The sequence below is a fragment of the Rattus norvegicus genome, chromosome 1 (assembly GCF_036323735.1).
Source record: "Rattus norvegicus strain BN/NHsdMcwi chromosome 1, GRCr8, whole genome shotgun sequence".
Classification (NCBI taxonomy): domain Eukaryota; kingdom Metazoa; phylum Chordata; class Mammalia; order Rodentia; family Muridae; genus Rattus; species Rattus norvegicus.
In genome coordinates, this window is record NC_086019.1 from 209,775,613 (window position 1) to 209,793,245 (window position 17,633).

Consider the following 17,633-nt stretch of genomic DNA (forward strand, 5'->3'; position numbering starts at 1 on the left):
AACATGAGGCGAGCAGTGGCAGCAGCCTTGTGTCATAGACACCAGGTATTTACAGTCTGCGAGCCGCTATGATGTCAGTGGCTCACGGCTTCATCCAACTGACCTGCGCAGCCATTTCAAGACACCCGTTCTCTGGTGCCTATCAACTCTCTGATCTGCAAGGGATTTCTGACCTATTTCAAAGCAAATAGAAGCCCAATCAGAAATGTCACCCACACTCAAACCCAAAGTCACTGAAGATCTACTCTCAGCCTGGACTCCAGCCTCCAAGTGAGTGCCCATGAACTACGATTTGAGGCAGGCCTGCCAACCAACAAAAGAAATGGAATGTGGGGACGACAGAGTCAGTGGGCAATCACAATGACCTGAGTTCAAATCCTCAACACCATTTAAAAGCTGGATGTGGCGATACGTAGCTGTGATCCCAGTGCTGGATCTTGACACAGGCAGATCTCAGTCCACTGGCCAGTCCAGCTGAAATAGTGAGCTCCAGGTTTGCTAAGAGATCCCATCTCAAAAACCAAGCTAGTCAGAGAGCCACCCGGATCCGCCCGCCCCACCTCCCTGCTGCTGAGGTTAAGCACACATGGCGCCTTTCTGGCTTGCTGCATATAGGAGCTGCAGATGGGACTCAGGTCCTTCCTCCAGCTCACACAGCATGTGCTTTGCTAACTGAAGCACCTCCCCAGCCAGAAGGGTTCTTTTGGTTCACAGTCTCACAGTCCCTCCCATCCATGCTCTCTTGGCCTCGTGTGCTCAGACAGAACACCACGGCGGCAGGAATGTGTAGTGGAACAGTGTCTCATCCCATAACGGGCAGGAAGCAGAGTGTGAGGATGGAACCAGGGACTGTCTGTCCCATTCAGAGGCACTCCCTAGTGACCACTTCCTCCGTGCCCATTTTCAACGCATCCACCAGCTACAAAACAGTACCACCAGGTGAGACCAAGCACTCAACATGAGACCATATGGGGATCATCTCAGACGGAAGTCATTGCCCTCTTCCCGTATGGGCACTTGTCACCATCAGGCTATCCAGGATGACACACACACAGGTACATGAGCGCTGTTCCAAATAGTGCCATGCTCACAGGAACAACGCTGGGAGCTCCTTGATTCTACAAGAGACAAGAAGGGTGAGAGTGAGAACACTGACTGCTCTTGCAAAAGACCCAGGCTAGATCCCCAGAGCACCCAGGGCAACTCACTGTCTGTAACTCTAGGTCCAAGGGATCCAATGTCCTCCCCTGGCCTCTGAGGGTACCAGGCACACACAAGCAGACAAGACACCCATACACATCAATTTTAATGAATTCATTTATTAATTTTTGGTTTTTCAATACCAGGTTTTCCTGTGTTGCTCTGGCTGTCCAGAAACTTGCTTTGTAGGCTAGCCTTGAACTCAGAGATCTGCCTGCCTCTGCCTTCTGAGTGCTGGCATCAAAGGCGTGTGCCACCACTGCTCAGCTAAATTTAAATTTAAACAAAATAGTATTCTTAGAGGCAAAATGGTTAGCTATCATCTTTGGAGGAAAAAGACTTGGCTTTATATCATTTAACTCATTTACGTAATATACAAGTGTTTACTCATATCCAGCATCTCACACAAGGGACTCAAGTCTGGAGGGAACCACCCCAGAGCTGGTCCGCACCTACAGCTGAGGCTGGCGTCCCTGAGTGTCTTGCTGGGCTATGATAGGCAGGAGACACATGTGGCCTTTTATAGCTTGAGCTCCCTCACAATATGGTGGGTGGGATTCAGAACAGAGAGCCATGTGGCTTCCATCCAGCCTTAGTTTATAAGCTATCAGCAGCCATTCTGCCGAATGCTCCATCAGAGTGACGAGGGTCTCCCTGCGCTCAGGGGAAGGGACACAGGAGATTTGTTCAACAGAAACTATAAGCTTAGTGTGGAAAAAAATGGTGGACTAGGAGACCCACGGATGCTGGTGTCTTCGGGAGCTGCCACCTGCTGAGACCTCAGTAGGATTCTAGAACTTTCCCTGAGCCCATCCTCCCCCCACCGATCCTCAAGTGCAGAATCTCGTGCTCAGGTATTCTAGGGCAAGGGTCTGTTTACTCCGTGCTCAGTAGGTGGCAGCCACAAAGATCAGACTGCTGGGGGACATGGTCATCAAAATCCAGCTGCTGGAGCCTCTCTGCAGACTCCCTGTGGCACCCTGGTCCCTGCGTGTCCCTGGTGGGTTTGGAAGCATAAGCAGCACAGGCTCCGAGGCAGCTTGATTCCTGTTGGATTGCCTCATCCCCCAGAGGGCGTTGATAAATGGTGAGATAAGCCGCTAATTCCTGGGTGCTACTGTCAGAGACACGGTATCTACTGAAGTGCACCCAGCTCCTTATCACACCAAGGACAGGCTGATGTCACCCCTCTGAGGGTCACAGAGGGGCTGCAAACCCTAATGGATTTGTCCCATCTAGATAAGACAGTCTCACCCCTTCCACCCATAACATGGTAATTCATTTTTCAAGCAGGCTTAAGGGAAACGCTGGAGGGGGGAGGGGGGTCTGATTATTCCTTGATGGCAGCTGTTTTTTAGGGATACAACATCCTAGAATATTCTACATAGAAAGGGAAGCAGGAATGGCCTCACTGAGGATAACAAGGGTCATCCTAGAGAGAGGTCCAGGCAGGGCATGGTGGTTCACACCTTTAATAGCAGCACTTGGGAGGCAGAGGTGAGTATGAGGCCAGCCTGGTCTACACAATGAGTTCCAGGACATCCAGGACATCCAGGACTATAGAGAGAACCCCTGTCTTGAGAGAGAGAGAGAGAGAGAGAGAGAGAGAGAGAGAGAGAGAGAGAGAGAGAACAAGAGAGAGAGGAAGAAAGAAAAGAAGGAAGGAAGAAAGAATGGATGGATGGATGGATGGATGGATGGATGGATGGATGGATGGATGGACCAATGAAAGAATGAATGAGAAAAAAGAAAAGAAAAGGCCTAGCTATCTGAGTTTTAACCCCCAACCCTTGTCAGCTGTGCTCCAATGGGTGAATCCCTGGGCATTCTGAGCCTTAATCTGTTCATTTGTGAAAGTGGGCGAGCCAACACTATTTTTAGACTGAAATGTGGTCCAAATTGGGCACCAAGGAAGGGATATGACTAGCAAGGGAGTTCCAACTTAGAGCCAGGACCCTGGGTTCATATCCCAGCACAGGCACTCATTGGCTGTGAGGCTCAAGCTAGTTAACTTACCTAAACTGAGTCACTTTTCACATATATGTGTAACATGCACATGTGCACGCATGTTTTTGCGTGAGCACACGTGTGTGCGAGCATGCATGTTCATGCTGATGCATGTAGAAGCCTGAAGCTTCTGTTGGGAATCATCTTCAACCACTCTCATCTTAGTCATTGAGGCGGGGTCTCTCAATCAAACCCAGAGCTCCCCTGTGTGGCTCTGGGGATCCTGTCTCTACCTTCTGAGACTGACCCTTTGGGGCATTTACATGGCTTTCTGGGGTCCTGAACCCCACTCCTTACAGTTGTACGATAATCACGGGAAGCACTCAGCCAGTTTCCCATCCCACTAACTTTCCCACTTAAAAAAGAAAAAAAAAACCGTTCAAACAGACCCCAACTTACTGAGCTTTGACATTTTGTCTTCCTTTCCCACAGTACACAAGCAACATTCATTCAGTAGAAACTATTCCCAGGGCTGGGGATGTGGCTCAGTTGGTAGAGCGCTTGCTTGTCCAGCATGCACCAGGCTCTCTGTGATTCTCTTCTCAGCACAGCATGAGCCCAGCATGGTGACCCATGCCTGTCACTACAGCATTGGGGAGGTGGAAGCAGAAGGGTCAGAGTTTGGGGTCACCCTTGGCTACAAACCTAGTGTGTGGGGAGCTGAACTACATGATGCCCTATGCAAAAACAAAGCAAGTGTACTCACGATTGTGAGTTTGCTGTCTCCTCAGGCCAGTGGTAGACGTGTACTCTGAACTCCTTTCACATTTCAGGCCAGCAGAGTGACCCTGACTTCAGCCAGGGGCTACAGGGTGGGAGAAGGTGAGAGATTCTGACTCATTTTCTACTTCTAGCACATTTAGCCTGAACTGGGTTTTCGGGGGGATCCCATCGGAAGTTGGGGAGTATCTATATTCCAGGGAGGGAGAATTCCCATTCTAGCCAGACTTCAGGAACGGAGTCACTCACTCACAGTGTCATGGAGGCGGCATCTGGACAGGTTTGCTCCAGACCACCTCTGACTCCTCTCATTGCCTGCCTACCTGCACAGCCCGATGCCAGGGCCATAAGAACTGATCAGAAGACAGGACCACCTTTTATGGGATCACTGTGGGTTTCTCCGTAGGCACAGGTGTACTCCCCAGGAACAACCCAGCTTTCCACAAAACTGACCAGACCCACACACACGCCCTCAGATTCACTTCCCCTTGCACCCTGCCCAGTGCCTCCTCTCACTGGATGAAGGAAAAAGCAATGCAAGGACACCAGTGTCACCTTTGCCACCACCCTCACATGCCACTTTGACACACAGGGAAACCAAAGCCCAAGCCTAGGATCAATGCATGTGAGGACATAGGCAGGTAGAGCAGAGGAGATGAGGGCCTATCCTCCAGCTTTTCCCAGGAGGGACCCCCCTACCCACCAAATGATGGGAAACCAGATCAACTATCAATAGACCTTAAGACAGCACCAGACATTGCAAAACCCAAGAGTCTAGGTCCCCTCATTCCTCAACAGCATAGAAGCTCTGAGCCTTATTCTCAAGCAGGAAACAGAAGCAAGCATCCCAGCAGTCACACAAAGACCTGGGTGTGGCAACTCTGTCCTGTTGTAATCCTAGTGCCAGTGAGATGGGAGACAGAGACAGGTGGATCCCCAGAAGCCTGGGGGCAGAGAGCCTGGCATAAGTGTAGTTCCAGCGAAAGATTCTACCTCAAAGAAAAGGGGGAATACACATAAAGAGAGAAGCCGGACTGTGCTCTGACCTCAGCACTGCACTATGCAGGTATACACCTGCACCCACAGAGATGCATCATACAAGCATACATACGCACACATACATAATACAGGCACACACACAGATGCGTCATGCTCACATGCATACACAAATACATAATACACACATATATACAAATACATAATACACACAAAAATGCATACTTTAGGCATATGCACACATGCAAACGTATTCATATATTCTTACACGCAGAAATGTATAAATACATGCATATGCACACACAAATGTATATATATATGTTTACACACAGAGAAATGCATGCATGCATGCATACACACAGATGTAGATGCATGTAAACACACAGAGGCATACATTGGGTGCACACACACATACACACAAAATTGTAGCAACAATGAAAAGAGAGATATGAAACTGTACTAGACAAGTTTCAGTGAGTAATGTCCCCACAGAGTGGCCAGTGGTGTTACCCACCCAGGAGCCTCCTCCTGTGCCAGGCACTTCCTTACCAAGCTATTCCTCCCTCCCCAAAATCAGTCTCAGCCACTTTGACCTTTGCTCCCAAAGTGCTACAAGTTCTTCTGGGGAATCCAAACTGGAGCAAGAGCTCCTGTGTTGGGGGTCAAGGAACCCCAGTGAACCTGAGATCAACACAGGAGATAACGACGTGGTTTTCACTGAGAACCCAGCACTCAGGAAGAAGTGTGAGAAACCGAGTCAGAAGTCCGAGTCATCCACGTTCTCACCCAGAGGGAAAGGGTTCAAGCCACTCTGAGGATGTCAAGACTTCTGATTTTACTTTTTGGATGGTAGAACCACAACTCTGACCCTCTACCCCATCCTGTCCTGGGAGAGAAGATCAGCTCTTGGCAGAGCCAACCTCACCAGAGCATCCCCTGGAAAATAAAAGGCTGCTCTGGAAACCATCAGAAAACATTAAAGACTAAAACTACATTTGGAGTCATCCCAATTCGGAGGCATGAGTCCACTCTGTTGAGAGCTGCTGTAGATAAGGGGTCTGATCATTGAATTAGATGGGAAAATGAAAAAAAAACCCTGAAATTCATAGCTGAAAATATTCCATTTCTGAGCCAAGACTGTTTGCTGTTAAAAGGGAGGGGCGGCCTGGCTTACCCATGAACAAAGGCGATTTGCTGAGAATCTGGGTATGTTGGAGTTAAAGACGAAGGGGAAGACCTCTTTAGACATACGAGCTCGCCAGCCGGTCCCTGCAAAAATGCAGAGATTTGAGATCAATCGGGGAGCTAACACAAATTGAAAGGTTACAGTGCACAATGCATGACATCATGTGGCCAGGTCTCGCCAGTAATATACGATGAGCCTGCTGATAACGCAGTACCAGCCCAGCTGTCGAGCTGTACAGCGAGGTGTCCACGGGAGACAGCCCAGATCTCCCATCTGCAGCAGCGCTGCACACAACAGAGGGCAGCTCGATAAGGCTGTGAAGGAGACCTACCTGTCGCCCACGAGAAGCCCATGCGGGCTCTGAAACGGTAGATTGCTGTTGAGTCCGGTAGACCAACTGGCAGGCTACAAAGCTTGGAACATCAGTCAGATTGCAGAAGGGTGAGCCCAGAAATCTTCAGGGCTCCTATATCTTTGAGGTGTGCCCACTGTTCAGTCTTGTAAAACAAAAGATTGGGAAGGGCCTCCGAGTGTAACTAAAGCTGGGTAACTGTTTCTGCACCCATGGGAGAAGCAAAGGTGTGTGGCTCACCTGCGGTGACACTTCTCAGAGCCCTCTGAACCATGTATCGGTGTGCACAGCACTCAAGAAACCCAACCTTCCTATGGGGACAGAGAGGTGGCCAAGGGAGGTAAATAAACTGTTATCAGCAGAGTGGCAGGAAGGGAGCCCTGGAAGTGGGGGGCAGGTAGGCGGCGTGGATTCTGGCAGATTGGAAGATGGCTCTATGGAACCTGTCCACAAAAGCAGACACAGATGGTGACCAAGTCTAATTACTTACCAAAGACTGCCCCTGCAGATACCACCGATATGTCCGCTAATGTGAATTTGGAAGACGGGGCTTCAATTTGTCAGTGTGGGAATCCGTGGTTTAGAGGGCGACATAATCCAATCCCATAACAATCAAACCCAGAGCGTATCTTCCTGCGGGTCAGGGTATTTACTAGACTCAGAAAGTTTGCTCTTAATATTTGAGCAGACAGTACTCACTCGGATTATTCTGAAGGTCCCAGATTGCTCTCCACAGCCTTTTATTTCAAAATAAGAATCAACCATTGGCACCCTATCTTAGCTCCCTAGTGACCCTTCTGTCTTTGTTCTCACGAGGTCAACATTTTGGAGAGGAATGCGAAGTGTTTTGCTATGCTGACTGGTCAGTGAGTCTCCTGGATGCCACCTGCCTCTGTCCCCAGTGCTGGGTTGCAGATACAGACTGTCATGCCTGGCTTTTGTGGGGATCTGAACTCGGGTCCTCATACTTGAACAGAGAGTTGTTTCTTAACTTGTGTCCACCCACACACGATGTCTTTGACAAGGACATCACCCAAGACTGATACTCCCCACTCCCAGCTATATCCCATCAGGAGCATATGACATTAGCTAGTTCCACTTCCAGTGATCCTAACTTCGATCACTAGACTGAGGAGTGTTCCCCCTGTAGGGTCACTAGGCTGGGTTTCCCACGGTGAAGTCACCAATCTTCCCTTGAGACTTGCAAACTCAATCAGGTAGATGTGTGGGAAAATTTACAGACTTTACTCCTTGGAGCTGGAGAAATCACTGCACAAGTGTCAGGACCCGGGTTCAGATCCCCAGCACCCACACCAAAGCCAGGCATGACTGTATGTATCTGCAACCCAGCACTGGGGGACAGGGGCAAGTGGATCCCTGGAGACTCACTGACCAGCCAGCATAGCCAGATCAGTGATCTCCAGATTCAGTGAGAGACCCTGTCTCACGAACAAGGTGGAGAGAGATAGACCAAGAAACTATCAACCTCTGGCCTTGCACACACAACACATGATGTACACACATCCAGACACCACATACACACAGTGAGTATGTAAGATTTCTGACACTTTTCCAGCAGAGTTCACAACCCTCGGTGACTGTGATTCTCGCTGAATCATTCATTACTCTGCTGGCTACAAATGTGACCTTCATTCATTCACTAGTACACAGTACATAGTACACAGAAGGGCTCTCTCCCGACAACTTATTCATGCATCCCATCTGTTCCTGACATGGGTAGGGCCTGTGGGATCTTGTTTTGGGGAGTAGGTTCAGGGCTCCTAGTCTGGGCTATGGGCATGGGTTCCCTTCAAGCTAACCACATGTCTTCTGATTCACCCCAACATGGGAAGCTCTCATCCCTCACTGGATTCAGAGATTCAGAGATCAGGGGAGCATCTTCAAAGGACACACAACAGTCACACATCTGTGTGTTTCATGAGGGGACAGAAGTCTGATTGCTTCCAACAGGGAAATCTATCATCTCCCCTTAACCCAAGGAAACTCTAGGCCAGGGATGTGAATGGACCCCCTATGCTGACCCAGGCACAATATCAAGCAAGATCCAAACTTGACCATGGTGGAAACATCAGCATCATTTCAGCTCCTAAGCAGACCTCCCCTCCTCATCTGATTAGGGTCAGTTTGACTGGACAGAGGTATACCACAGGAGCTAGTAACTCTGTGACTTCTGGGATCATTCCTGAGGATGACTCCGTGGGAGCCTGCATATGAACTAGTGGTTGTGTGGAGAAGGTCTGTCCCCAGTATGGGCAGCACTATCCAGACAGAACAGCAAAGAAGCCATCTTTACTGGGGGGAACTTCCTCTCCCTCCCATCTGGGGATAAGACCTAGTGGGAACGTTAGGGGACCTGGAAAAGACAGCAAGTCAGAGACTGCTGCTCTCTGACTTCTGAGCTCTCAGCTCCTGAAGATCCAAACATGAAGGAAAGATGGCAGATCCCAGACTCCAGACCCTCGATGTAAGACAGCCACCCCACCTGGAGCTTGGTATTTTCGAAGGTCTGGCAGAGCGTAGCTCTCACAGACTCCATTTATAAGGAGTGGAGTGCACGTGGGTGTAGCATGGTGCTCCAGGATACGTCAGGGACACACACTCTGCAGTGCCCGCCCCTCTCCCTATGCTTAAAGCATGACTGACAGCCAGGCCTAGAGCTGCTGTCAACAGGAGATATGAGGAAAGTACAAGTGATGCTACCTTGTCACCTGGGTCTCAATGTCTCTGTCTTACAGTAGCAGTATTGAGGACTACCACATAGCCATGCAAGAACAGAATCCGGAAGTCACGGCGCTGGGCTGGGGTCATCAGGAAGCCAGCTGCTACTGGTGGTCCTCAGCCCGTAGAGATGGCATCTAGAAACATGGCACCCAACAGCAGAGAGCCAGAGTGAGGGTCAGGCTATGTCCTGCCCTGCCTGGTAGGGCAGAGTTCCCACAGAGGCAGACCCATTGTCCATAAGCTCTTATCTGTCAAGGCAGACATCCCTTTCACAGACATCTGCCACCCCTTGTCCCAGCTGGTCTTGGGTTTCCACTGGAGGGAGAGGCTGGAGTTGGAATAAGGAGTTACAGCCAAAGAGGGCAGCTCTGTTTGCACATGCCGTGCCAGGCATGGCTCCCACGGGCTCGGGTGTCTGGCTGCACAGGTGGCAGGAGGGATGTGCCTCTGCTCCCAGGCTGCAGCACCTCCCCCTGCTCGGCTGTCCTCCGTCCCTCCTTCCTTTCCCTTTCCCTCCTTTTTTGCTTCTTTCCTGTGTGTCTGCACATGTGCGGAAGGCATGGGTGGAGGCTGGAGGGCATCAGCTGTCTTCAGTCACCCCCCCACACACACACCTTTCCTAACATGTATTGTGTTTATTATGGGTATGTGTATGAGAGATGGAGGACAGAAGACAACTTTTGGGAATCGCATCTCTCCTCCCACCGGGGCTTCTGGGGATGGAACTCAGGTCAGGTTTGTTTGGCAAGCCCCTTTACCTGCTGAGCCATCTTGCCAACCCTTGGCCTTATTTGTTGAGGAGCTAACTGACCTTGGAGCTCACTGATTTGGCTAGGCTGCCTTGCTGTTAAGACCCAGGGAACTACCTGTCTCTCTTTCCTAGCACTGGGGTAGCTTTTTTACATGAGTGTTAGAGATCCAACACAGGTCCTCATGCAGCGCTCTACAGCTAAGCCACCTCCCAACCCTTCCTTCCTTCCTTCCTTCCTTCCTTCCTTCCTTCCTTCCTTCCTGCCTGCCTGCCTGCCTGCCTGCCTGCCTTCCTGCCTTCCCGCCTTCCTGCCTTCCTACCTTCCTGCCTTCCTGCCTTCCTTCTTTTCCCCTCCCATATCTCCATCCCTCCCCCCTCTTCTCATGCCTCCCCTTCCCTCCCTCCCTCCCTCCCTGCTCTTTTCAATAGGTATCCGGCATCACACAGATTCTCTTAGTAAGAACTCCCCTTGGTTCACAGGTAGCCTACTATAGCTCAAAGCTCAAGCAAGCATTGTCACAACAGAACATGACTTGGTTCAGGGCTTCGGAGCTTGTAGAGGGTCACCCACCCAAGACAGCCTGGCCAACTTACTCCTAGCTCCTTGGAAGATCTGTGATCAGTGTCAACTACTAAATAGTAAAGCACAGGCAACATGGGAGAGTAGTAGACCATTGCAGAGGGGAGGTGGAGGGAGAGGCTGGGAGAGCCCACAGGGGTAGTGCTGGGGCTGAGCCTGGAGGAGGGTCAGGCTGAGCTCTGTCACGGCTCCAGCTAATGAATGGGTGATGTTGCCTTCTCACCTGAGTTCTAACCTTCCTGTCTCACAGGGGTAGTATCGGGATGAGCTCACAGCTAAGGCCTCAATCACTTTATACTGCTGACAGGGGTAAGGGTGGGGAAGTGGGGTCATTGGGGAGTGGGAGGTGTGGAGCATGGCAGTGGTGAGACAAACTGGTATCGAGAACTGGGGAAAGGCAAAATGGGCTTGCAGATGGACAGACAGACAGGAGGAAGGATGGAAGAAGTGGCACTGACTCATGGTCGTCCTTGGTAACCTCAGGCCAGGTGATGGTCAGGTGACTGCAGCCAGGGTGGGAAGAGGGCAGGGAAACTGGTGCAAACCCTGACACTGCAGTGGCTCAAGCCGTGGCAGCTGGGAAGTGGGGGAGGGTACGTAGAAAAGGCATCACAGAAGGGTTCTGTACTGGAGAATGATGGCTGAGGGCCAGGGACCTTGCCAAAAATGTGGCAAGCAGCAGCCAGACCTCCCCTCTCGGGCTCTTGAGGGCCCTCCTCTGAGCTCTGATCCAGCAGCCCACTGAGAGAAAACCAAGGAAACGTCAGGTGAGGTGGACACAGGGGCACCCCAGAACCATCCTGAACATTCCACGATTCCTGACACAATCAGCCTGACAAGTGCCCAGCTGTCAAGAGCTGACAGCCAAGGCCTCTCATTAAAAAGCAGCTTCTAATCCAGAGGCAGAGACCAAAGCAACAATCAGAAAAACAGCTGTGGGACCAGACGCTTTGCAGGGAAAGGAAAAGTCTGGATGAAGGGCTGGGTGTGGTTTGGTGAGCACAGTGCCTGCCTAGCATGTCTGAAGCCCTGGGTCCCATCCCCAGCCCAGCACACACCAGGTGTGGTGGCCCCTGTCTGTAATCCCAATATTTGAAGGCACAGGCAAGAGAAGTCCTCTTGGGCGGGCAAGATGGTGAGTTTGAAGCCAGCTTGAGCTGCAGGACACTGTAGCCTCTATGGCACCTACACTCACAGGCATCCCCCACCCCACCCCGTGCACACACACTTTAAAAATAAAATCGTTTTTAGAAAGCAAACAGTGGCACTGTGCCTTTGACCATCCATGGGAGGATTGGCTCCTGACCCAGGGCCAGAGTAAGAGCAGAATGGGACCCCTTCCAAGGTAGGACTCAACCCATGCTGCACAGACACTCTTCATACAGCAGTTACGGCATCAGGGGCTCTATCCAAGGTGGGAGGGCAATACCAAGCTGGAGGAGCTGGGCACAGAGCTGCAGAAGCCCCCGGGAGTGTAGCAGCATAGTCGATAAGAAGCCAGTGGTCCAGGTGACAGTGTGTGTCTCAGCCCTCCTCTGGTGAGCTGAGGACAGCCAGTCCTTTCTTGGCTTATCATGATCTCCATGCGGACCACATTCTAGGTCTTCTCCCTCCAGCTGCCCCTGCCCATGGGGAGCACTCCTGCCTCCAGCTGCCTCCACTTGAGAGGCCCTCCTGCTCACTGGGGACTCATTCTCCCAACTTCACCAAGAAAGCCCTGCCAACACCAGAAACTCTCTGTAGCCCCAAGGCCAGGCTCAGATCACAGTGCGAACCCACCTGCTGGCCCATACTGTGTCCCCACAGCTCTTTACCTTCTGTGTCCTTTGGCCTCCCAGTGCTCTGAAAATGCTGGCCTGGTCTTAAAAAGAGGAACAAGAACCTTCATTGCCAGGTCACCTGCGGCCCAGTACCTGCAGGCCACGGAGGACTGCAGTCAGCTCTGGGGCCTGTCTCTGAGCTATGGGGAGGGACCAGCACCTGCTGAAGAACACATTTGCGCAGTCAGCAGAGAGATGCTGCCCTGAACATTTTGGTCTTCAAAAGGTACTGGTTCACCCACGTGACTGTCAGCTTCTGCTTTGGGACTGTCCTCAGAGGTGGAAGTCCTTTCTGCATCTAGTTCTTGCCATGACCTCCCAAGCCTCAAGGTCACTGTTTTTGCACCCCTCATCATTAATGGTCCAGACCCTAGTGCTGGGCAGATCACCCAGGACACAGAGATGGTTGGTTTCTGAAGGGTCGTGCTTATGGATGGAAACTCAGCCCACTAGGTTGAGATTTTCCCCTATTCAGTCAAACCTATTTGGAAGACTATTAGGAGCGTCTGGCAAAGTGGGCACCCTCGAGCCCCAAGAACACAGAAGGAGCAAGGAAAATACAGCCAGGCAAGCAGATTATCCAGAGCGACCCCTGCTGGTGGGGGAAGTGACAGTGGGGCTGCCTGCCAGCCACTGGGCTCAGGCAAGCAAGACACCCTAAGAGGTACACATGCCTGACCCAGTGAGCATTACTGTAGGTGATCCAGTAACTAAGACACAGAACCAGATCGCTTGATAAGCAGGCAACACAGGGCTGGAGGGACGGCTTGGGTAAGAACTCTTGATGCTCTCACAGAGGACCAGAGTTCCAAGTACTCGCATCGGGCAGCTGGCAACTGCCTGTAACTCTGACTCCATGGACACCAGCACTCATGTGGACACAGTGACACACACACAGGCAGGCACACATTAGAAGAAAAACAAAAACAAGGCTCAGAACTGGTGGTATCTGCCTTTAATTCCACCACTTCAGAGGCAGAAGCGGACAGAATTTTGTGAGTTCAAGGCCAGCCTACTCTACGCATGAAGCACAAGTTCAGATGTGGCTACATAGTAAGACCATATCTCAAAACGAATAAAATAAAACACAAAAAGCAACCTCAGCGAAAACTTTGTCCCCGGAAGATCTCAGATCCCCTGAGATTGACAAAGGCCTTGGAGATCATGTGACAGAGACAGGCCATGGATCCACCTATCCCCCATCAGAGCTAGGCACACCCCAAGATGTGCATCTATGGGCCCCTCCAGTACACATGTGCTGCAGAGACGAGAACAAATCTCTCCCCATGCTGGTAAGCTTCATGTGTCAACCTGCCAGAGCCACGGGGTGCTCAGGGACTCGGGCACATTATGGATGTCTCCTTAGGGTTCTGGGATATGATTCACATTCGTACTTGCAGGCTTTGAGTGGAGAGTGCTCCCCCACGTGTGTGGGCCTCGCTCATCAGCTGGAGCGCTGAGCAGCTCCCAAAGCTCTGCAAAATCGACATCTCCGGCAGATGGCTTTAGATGGAAAGTGAAGTCAGTGAGGCCACCCTGCAGGCTATCGCCTCCTCCACGGAGCCTACTGACTCCACACAGATCCAGCTGTACATCTAGTTCCTCATCTCCTTCCTCCCACCAGCTCTCTGCCTCCATCACCCTCCTCCTCCACCTCCCTCCTCTACGTCCTCCCCAACCCTTCTTCCCCTTCTTCTTCCTCTTCCTCTCCCTCCTCCCCTCCCTCCTCTCCCTGTCTCTTCTCTCACCCAACACCTTCCTCCTCCCCCTTCCTCCCTCTATTCTCTTAGGCTCTGCATGTGTCTACTGTAATTATTTCAGGGTTCTCTCCTGAATCTGAGGGACATCTAGTCAAATCCCCTCCCTGCACCTCTCTCCGACACCTAGCCATTTCTCTCACATTGCTGCAGTAGCCCAGGCCCCCAGCATCTGCCCAGCCCCCTCATTAGTCAATCACCCTCATGGCTCCGGGTGCACATTCTCAATCCAGACCTACTGCATTCATCCCTTGCTCCCCAGCCCCAAGTCCTGGATAGACTCTGTCCTGCCTGTGCACTACCATTCAAACTCCTAGGCAAACGTCAAAGCCCTCACAATTTGGATCCAACCTGCCTTGGCATCACACATCTCCCACATCTCTTCCATGTATGCAGCGTTAGGATCAGCATGCCCAAGCTCTGGGAAAGCTTCCTCTGGAAAGCTGGTTGGCTGTGTTTCTCAGCCTCAACTTCAGAGAGTCAAACTTTGGAGGTGACCAGCGTGGGGGTGGGAGGTAATTAAAATGCCCTGCTGAAGGCCACATCTTGAACTAGTCCTCTGGTTTTCAGGCTTTGCTTACCCTGCATATTTGGCCTGGAGCATGAGTCCCTTACCCATCTGCCTCTCCCTCCCTCGGTGGGTGTGCTTCCTTGGCACCCTGCTGCCGTGTACAGCCCAAGACTGCCCTCCCAGATGGTAGCCATTTACCCGCATTGACTTTTCCCATTCCGTATGGAGCCACTGTGGGTCAGGGACCAGCCCAGCTTCCCAGCGCAGTGGGCTGAGCCTGCACAGGGGCCAGCACATGCTGTTGCCTGCTAATGGGGAAAGAGCACCCGCACCGGGCAGCTCTGCTGCCGGGGATCCCTAGGCAGGCACAGCTGGCTTAAAAAGGAAGCGCATGGTTTCAAAGCTCCCTCCACTTTATTTTTAGAACCTGTGACTCATCCCCAGGACCAGCCCTGGAGGCCAAGCAAGGAAGATGCCTGAAGCCTGGGGCCCAAACAGGGCTGAGATTTCAGGCTGTGACTTCCTACCAGTGCTGAGCCCAGTACGGTCCATGGCACCTAAAACAGAGCAAAGCCAGCACCCCCTGCCTACACGCCCACAGTGGCCCCTGAAGCTCCAGAGGCTCACTGCTTTCCACCCCCTGCTCTTCTTCTCTTGTTCTATGGGACTCTTAAACACAAGATTATTGGGCCAGAAAGAGGGTTCGTTAGGTAAAGGCACCTGCCACCAAGCCTGAAGACCTGAGTTCAATCCCTAGGACCTATGAGGTGGAAAGGGAAAAACCAACTCCAGCAAGTTGTTGTTCTCTCTCTCTCTCTCTCTCTCTCTCTCTCTCTCTCTCTCTCTCTCTCTCTAAATGTAACAAATATGTTCTTTGATGCTGTCTCTTCCAGCTAAAGTTTGAAACAGCCAAAGTGTGACCCCTAAGGGTTCATGTTCTTCATCCTCAGTGTGAAAAGGTTGGCACATTGTAGAACCTTTAAGAGGAGGGGCCTAATGAGAAGGTATTAGGTCATTCGGAGCCCCTCCTCCAATGAGATTAAGTTTCCCAAAGGAGCCCATTCAGTTCCCAAGAGAAGTTGTTAACAAAGACCAAAGCTGACCCCTGCCCTGGTCAGCTTCCATGTAACGTGGGATCTCCCCAGTTGTATACCCCAGACATTTCAGTGCCATCCTCTAGATGACATCACCAAAGCCAACCAGATATCTGCTGTGCTCTGGAACCTCTGTAGTTGTTCACTAAATAAACCTCTTTTCTTCATAAAGTTCCCAGCCTTGAGTATTTCATTATAACACTGAAGGAAGAGTAGGATGCTGTGCATATGGTTTGTCTCTATTGAGGTGGGTCTGCTAATTAACTCTAATCTGTTATTGTCATTTGAAATCATATTTGTTTGCCTTTATTCCATTTTCCAAGAAAAATCATCCAGCCAGCTATAAAGTTTTCTTCCACAATGTCCACCTCACTTCTGATTTCTTCCTCTTTTTTTCCCTTTTGGGTGGCACCAACTGTGGGATGGGAGTCCTTCACTAAATAAAAAAATAAAAAGAAAGAAAGCTGGGGCTGGAGAGATGATTCACTGGTTAAGAGCACTGACTGCTCTTCCAAAGGTCCTGCGTTCCCAGCAGCCACATGGTGGCTCACAACTGTCTGTAATGGGATCTGATGCCCTCTTCAGGTGTGTCTGAAGAGAGTGACAGTGGGCTCACATATATAAAATATATAAATAAATCTTTTTAAAAAGAAAAGGCAAGCAATGAGATGAGCACCTTACCCTCCTGTCTCCATGCCATCTCTATCATGATGGACTGTGCCATCAAACTGTGAGCCATCGAACTGTGAGCCATCGAACTGTGAGCCATCGAACTGTGAGCCATCGAACTGTGAGCCATCGAACTGTGAGCCAGAATAATCCTTTCCTCCCTTAAGTTGTTTTTGTCAAGCATTTTTGTCACAACAAGAAAAATCATCATAACATTGGTACTAGGGGTGGAGACACTGCTGTGATAAACCTGGCATATGGTTTTTGGTCTTTTGGAACTGGATTGTACGAGGTATGAGGGAGAGATTAGAACTTGAAGCTATGAAAGCCCTTGAAAGCTGCAGCATGATTTAATCAGCAGGGCTGATGGGAGCTAAGAAGACCATTAGAATACTGAGAGAAATGCAAAGACAGAGGGGAGGGCGGTAAGCTTATGAGATTTGAGGGGGAACAAGGACTCTGTCAGGAACAGGATGATAGTCCACTGGTCTGATAATCTACCTGCATTCTGACAATATCCTGAAAATGTAAGTTGGGTTTAGTTAAAAAAAATAGTGTGCTAATTAGTTTAGTGGATGAAATCTCTAGATAAGATAGCATTCAGGCTATGGCTCACTCCTCTCATCCAGGTCTACAGGGAGAGGGCAATAAACGAGGCAGAAAGATGGGAAAATAGACAGATTGATGAGAAAAAGATTGTAGCCTGTGATGAGATTAGCACCAGTAAAGAGAAATGTTACACTTTGCATGGGGGCATCAGGAAAGGTGTCCTGAGGGCAAGACTCCAACCTACAGAAATGCAATGGCAGTTGAAAAGAAAGAGACTGCATTGAGAAAGCCAATGAAGGCTCAAAAACCCAAGGGAAATGTTTCTCAGGATTGACACACCAGGGGAGGGGCACGTTCCACCCTGAGGTGACACAGGGACTCAGCAGCTGCGTTCACATGACACTGTCTTGCAGGAATGGACCATACTAGATTGAAGAGGTCATAGAGTTTTGAACCACCATTCCAGAAAGTCATTTCACAGGGCAACGTGTGACAGGATTTGGAGTCCCTGCAATGAGGTTCGGAAGTTATAGGGCTCACAACTAAGACATGGCCTAAGTCTCAGGATAAGCTTACACTTTGAAATGGCAGAACTGTTAAGGATCATCTGTTAAAGACGATGGGGACATTTGAAGTTGGACTATTGCATTGTGTATGAGGAGATGCTCACGAACCTATGGGGGCAGCAGGGTGAAGGAC

The 17,633-nt window shown here is 50.6% G+C and overlaps 1 long non-coding RNA gene across 1 annotated transcript; it reads right to left on the reverse strand.

The window, feature by feature from the left end:
- Positions 1-395: 395 nt before the first annotated feature.
- On the reverse strand, positions 396-6,245 carry LOC120099969 (uncharacterized). The gene is made up of 3 exons (XR_005499547.2): positions 6,098-6,245; positions 3,914-4,012; positions 396-1,118 (listed from the first exon to the last, which is right to left on the reverse strand). It is a non-coding gene; the product is annotated as an uncharacterized LOC120099969 (long non-coding RNA).
- Positions 6,246-17,633: the final 11,388 nt, after the last annotated feature.